This window comes from Vidua macroura, chromosome 3 (assembly GCF_024509145.1).
Source record: "Vidua macroura isolate BioBank_ID:100142 chromosome 3, ASM2450914v1, whole genome shotgun sequence".
Lineage (NCBI taxonomy): Eukaryota > Metazoa > Chordata > Aves > Passeriformes > Viduidae > Vidua > Vidua macroura.
In genome coordinates, this window is record NC_071573.1 from 76,010,665 (window position 1) to 76,016,802 (window position 6,138).

General features: G+C 37.6%; 1 long non-coding RNA gene across 1 annotated transcript; it reads right to left on the reverse strand.

The window, feature by feature from the left end:
- Positions 1 to 855: 855 nt before the first annotated feature.
- On the reverse strand, positions 856 to 4,202 carry LOC128805704 (uncharacterized). Its single transcript, XR_008436529.1, has 3 exons — positions 4,115 to 4,202; positions 2,107 to 2,191; positions 856 to 980 (listed from the first exon to the last, which is right to left on the reverse strand). It is a non-coding gene; the product is annotated as an uncharacterized LOC128805704 (long non-coding RNA).
- Positions 4,203 to 6,138: the final 1,936 nt, after the last annotated feature.

Below are 6,138 nucleotides of genomic sequence, written 5' to 3' on the forward strand. Positions count from 1 at the left end.
AGTAAAATTTGACAGCAATAAAGACTGAACAGGCAGGAAAGCTGACACATGATGTAAAGCCAGTCACAGTCCTTCTTATAAACTGTCATTTCATGTGGGTATGAGGAATGAACCAAGTATTATTTTCCTTCAGCTGCCTCTGACCTCTCCCTGCCTTTCTGTTGAGGCTTTTCCCATCCCTAGTTCTCTCACAGCACCTGTATACTTCATAGTAAGCCATGCTTGCTTATATATAAAAATGAACTGTAATGCAATGCAATATACAATTTTTTTTCTAATCTCTAAGATAAATTACTCACAGATATTGAGGGTTTTTTTTTTTTTGCATTGTTTGATTAGTACAAAGAGGAAATGTTAAGTCTTAAAAGAAGTAAGCAGTGAACTTGCATGTATATCTTCCAGCTACTTTTTTATATTTTAACTTCTGTATCTTTGTAAAATAAAATCTCACTTTCTCTAGATCAAGATGAACTTGAATTTTACTGCAGGGTCCTTGGTTTTTGCAGAATTCATGCACTGAGATTCGCATTGCAGAAGCAGGCCAAGATAAACAAAGCTTTTATTACCACGAAAAGAAAGGCTATAATCTCTTGTCTCTTTTCTTATGCACTCAGAACTAAATCGTCACAATCCCTGCTTCACAGTAAGGGAAATTAATTATATTTTGCTGTTGACAGAAGTTTCCCTCGTAAGGATAGAGTCACAATTTCCTATGGATTTTTTTCTTTGTTTCAACAACTAAAATGGGATGAATTGCATTTCAGTGGAAATGGGAAATGTCTCCTCTACTTACCATGTCCTCATCCCAACCCTCAAGCATGTCAGAAGTGAATGTCTTTGAACTTTTGCCTCTTTGTTAAGTTTGGTAGAAAGTGGCCTCTGAGTTGCGATTTTTTCTAGGTTAGGTACACAGATGAACACAAAGAGATGAGATCACAGAAGCCTCTTCCTCCGAAAATGAAGCTGAGAGATGGATGAACCTTGATGCAAAGGAAAAGCCCACTCTTAGATACTGATCATTAAGACTGGAATAATCCTAAAGGCAATGTGATAATTATCATGAGAGCTGTGAGAGGAAGGAGTTCATAAAGAGGAGAACTCTGAGGATGGGCTACTCCTAGTTGCAAAGCATTCTGTGAGTAAAAGTCCAATGAGAAAGTGGCTGAAATTATTTCCTCCATTTTTTGGTAGAATTTCACAGGAAGACAAAATGTAGTGAGAGAGACTTCTGAGGCTGGATCTCTCCCACTCTTTGTTTCCTGTGAAGGAAAATGACACTTAATTTACAGTCTTGTCAAATCACTTCAGATTACCTATATATCTGAGTGTATTTGGCTTTTGGTGTAAGACATTCTTTCCCACTCAGTCAATATATGCACATGCACAGTCAGTCTTACATATAAGTGTGTGGTAGGTGTTTGTATGCCAGATATTGTCAGTGACAGATTGTCATTAAAGACTGACAAAGCAAAATGATGATGAAGAGCAACAAAGAATATGTTGGCTCATTCTCTTTTAAGCTAAAGTGTTTGATGTTTTGTGAATTTTCAGTTTGTCTTGTTTTTGAATTTTTCATTAGTAGTAACACTAAATTCAGTACAGTTTTCAGGTATATATTTAATGAGATATCCTAGTGATATTCTCACTACAGTGTCAGGCATGGTATGGAAGTACAGATCCTTATTTCTTATGATATGCCCAACCATGTGAAATTAGCATTGAAAAACCAAATTTGATTTGTCATTTATGATCACAGGAAACTGAATCCTTATCCATAAGATATTCACCTCAAGTTGCCTTCATCTAGATTCTCTTAAGTTTTCTTAAAAACAAGTCTCCAGATACTTAAACAGATGAGTATCTGTAACTCCAGGGAGATAAAAGTAAATTTTTAAAGCTTCATAATGTAATAGTTTAATATAAATTAAAAAGATATACTTAATATCTTAAATACAAGGTTAACAGACATTATTCTTCATATGGAATCAGTAACACTACTGAGACACTGTATCATGCCTTCTCTGAAGTTGTAATGAAACTATGGGATAGATCTCATGACACATAGCTATCATCTGGAAATTTGCCAGTTTTTTTCAGTTTACTTACCTGATGGACTTCAGCTTTCAGTTTCCTTCACTTTGGAGCACAATTCCTCTGCAATAATGGACTAATGGAAGCTGAGGATCTATTCCTGCTTCAAACAATTTTTGAAATGTTGTTTCCCACGAGGAAAAAAAAAAAGAATAATTTAAAATACATCGAAATGCTTTTGTGTGTATGTGTGTGTGTGCTTTTGTGGTCTGTTAAGTGTATTGAGTCCCTCTCAGATTGATGTCAGCTTGTGCTTTTAAACTTAGAAGTCTCTGTTTTGGACATAGAGTGAAACAAATCCTGTTCCTGTATTTCGTGTCTGCTTTGCATTGTGAACCAAAATATGGTAAATGGCTACAATCTGGTGATTTGTTTAAAAGAATGCATTCCTGATTTAAACAAAAATGCTAAAGTAGACCTGAAGGAGAAAGGATAAGTGAGCAGATTCTCTAGTTTCTTTCATCTCCAGATTACCTGTCTTCAAGCTTCAGAAATCCCATTGAAACGTACCCAGAAATGTGATGCTTGAGTAAGAATAATGCAATCTCTGAGATCTCTTCTGCTCAGACAATGCTAGGCTGAAAAGCAGTTCCCTTTGTTGTAAATATCTCCAACAGACGAACCAATTAGAAACACAGAGGGAAGCAGAAATGTTTAACAATGATGCAATCAGGGAAAGTCAGGGAGATGAATTGACAAGTGATGTCAATTCCTTGCTAAAGGTCAGAAATGCTGCCACCTTTGAACCCTTTAGCTCATACTGCAAACTTAAAAAGTGAAGAGTTGTTCACAAAGGCCCTCAGAGGGTTTTAAATTCTCTGAGTCTCCTGAAGCTCTTGTTGAACTCCAGAGGCAGAGGAAGGTAAGGTGTCATCCTGCTGGCTTGGCATGGCCAGACCTGCAATCCAACAGGGATCCATCTGGCTGGGTTGTTATGCAGACAGAGTGACTAACTTATCTTTTCCATACTATGCAATTTCTCTGAGTCAGAATGAACTTTAACAGTTTGGCCGTGAAACAAGGCAAAGATTTGGGCCAGCTGCTTCCACTGGGGGGGTGGCTCACCTTTACTCATCTGCAACCTATGAGTTTATTAATGGATCCAAATATAACCAGTGAACCTCTGTGACAGATGGTGAATCATGTCTTACTTCCAGTGCACAAATTAACATTTTAAAAGGCTTTTCAAAACACTGTTGACTTTAGCAAGTGAAACATAATAACAAGGATTGTCTGAAGTCTGATGCTGTAAGTTTGGATACATTGAAAATTCATTATTTGAGTAAAAATCTAGAATTATTGTGACGTTAACAAAGACGTTGCAAGCTGCCATTTGTTTTAAAACGTTGTATACTTTATGATGTTGAAAATGTTACCGCAGAGAAGTCACAATGATTTGCCTTGAAGATGATTTATGAATCATGACTCTAGAAAAAATAATTTCTCTCACATAGCTTACTGAAAGTCAGCTCTTTTGGCATTTGGTTTCATGATGCAGGGAATCTTCTGGTCCTCAAAATTTTAATCTGTAAGTTCCTAAACACTACCCCTTTGATTTAATAATAGATTAAATATTCCAATTGTTAGTTCTGCTGTCTTTCAGCACTTTTTGTTTTCCATATGATGTTTAAGCAACATTACCAACACATGGTAATGCACAATGCCCTAGATAAGATGACAGTCACTGAGGGGAGCTTAAGTTACATATCTAAGCATGAGTGTGAATTAAGGGATAGAGTAAATAAATGTAAATGCAAGCATAATATAAATGCCTTGCAACAGTTTCTCTCCCCCTGACAAAAAGTTGCATTTGCACAATAAGAACAATACACACAGACTGAGCCCATAGCAGATATTCAAACCACAAGGCACAAATTATATAGAGCTACTATAGTTTTATTTTGTCTTTTCTCCATTCATATCACATGTAGGATAATGCTCATCATTGTAATCTCCCATACTGGAACAGCAGCCTGCTAAATTTGAACGCCAGTGAGAACAGAGAACAACTGCACATTCTTACCCTTCCCTCACTTCTTTTCCAGCTGCAGGTGGGAGGATCTTTCTCTTGGACATGGAGAAGTTGCTTGATGAGATTTAGAGTATTTTTCTTCAACATAACTACTCCTTTGTCTGAGAGACTGAGATACTTTCATGAACTGGTGATATGTGAAGTTTGGAAGAAGCACAGAGAATGTTAAGTATTGTTGTATTTAAATAAAGCAACTCAGGAAAAAAATGTAGTTGATAGATGCAAAGCTATTCAGCCCCTCTCTTTGTCCTACATCAAAAATACGAAAATTAAAATTCTAGCAATGGTCTTGGAAATCTCATTACATTTCAGAGCAAGAAATCCTAGCAGAACCAGAGCACATTGCACATTGTATATACGATGTGGAGCACCCAAGAAATCCTCCTGAATTCCTGCATTCCTTTTCCTCTGCAGAACTACACCTGTGCCAAGGTGTCAGGGTACTGAGGAAAGGATGAGATCTGACCTAAGGCACTTGTGTGCTACTATTAGTAAACAAGAAGTAATGACAGAATATGTACAGACTTTCATGGATTACAGTGTAATTACACTAAGCAGATATAAAAGTAATTAACTGGTAAACTGCTGTGCTGTTTGGAAGACAGAAAAGCCATATATTTATCTCATAATCACACAGATACCACATGAAAATTAATTGCCATGTAATTATACGATCAGCATTTGCCATGTTCAAACAGTATTTGTGCCCCTTTAATTTGAAGTGCCACTTCATTTTAAAATATTAAATTACTAAACCTCCTGTGACTGTGATCTAAATCTAGAGAAGTAATCGCTGTGTGTGGTAAAGCATGTAAGAAAAAAAGTCACTGAATGCTGAATGACCCAGTTCACTTTCTACATGCAGAAGGAAAAAAAAAATAATTCTGGCTGATGGAATTTCACAGTGTTCCTCTTCTGGATTATTTTTTCATGTGCTCTTTAAAATATTTCTGTTTTGACAGACCTAGAGGTTTAATCTAGCCTAGCTCAAGACAGCAATTAAGTGTATGCTCAAACTCAGCTAATCTGCTTGAAGACAGGAGGTTTAAAACATACTTTAAGGTCAGGGCAGGATTCAGTGCTGCGTTGCACAGAAGTCATGGCTCTGAGCTTATGTTTTTTCAGTGGTGGTGCAGTGATTTTCAGCATTTTTGGCAAAATTTAATATGCTGCTCTAAAAAGACAATTCAGGGTTTGACTGACCCCGGGTTACTCCTGCCAGAGCAGCACGAGAAACAGAAGAAAGGGGACAGAGGTGGATGAGGAGTCAAGGAAGAAATACTGGGGAAACCAGCTTGCTGTTTCAATTGAGACAAGAGGGATGGCAATGATAGAGCACAGGGTTTGAAGATTTTATGGAGGTTGGAGCAGTGGCCTTCACCTCTCAGCCTCTCCTGGATGGCAGCAGCAAAGAAAGCTGATTTTTTTCAGGACTCTGGAGAAGTTATGGTGAGCAGTGAGCCATATCCAGCTCACTCTCAGCAGTGTCCTGCCTGGGACATCTGCCTGCTTTGGGTCTTGGGTCTGCTCTCCTTGCATGAAGTGAGAGATATTTTTGCTTCACATGAGAACATTACAGTTGCTTTGTATGTGAGGTCCTGGGCAGTGGCCTGTTACCCTGCCCTAGCATTGGAAAGCAGAGGCTGCTTTGGGGATTGAGAGGGAAAACTAGGCTCTGTTGTTTTCTGGTGTCTCTGTAATCTAGTTGCTGTGGGAATGTGTTTATTATAAGAATATCTGCCTTATGGTTATTTGTCAGACCATCAGCTATCATGCATGTTTTCAAGTTGATAATAAATGATCTTTTATCTACGCTTCAGGTGATAAGACAAAAGGACTTTGCCTGCTCTCAAAAAAAAACCTTGGAAGTTAGTACAGTAGCAGCCCAAAGCAAATAATTGACTTGGATCAAATAAAAAGTAATGAAATAAAGTGGAGAAGTCTGCAACTATATTATCTTTGAGACTTTATAAGGCTTCCTCCCACTCACTGTTTTCATACCTAGTTCAAGTGGC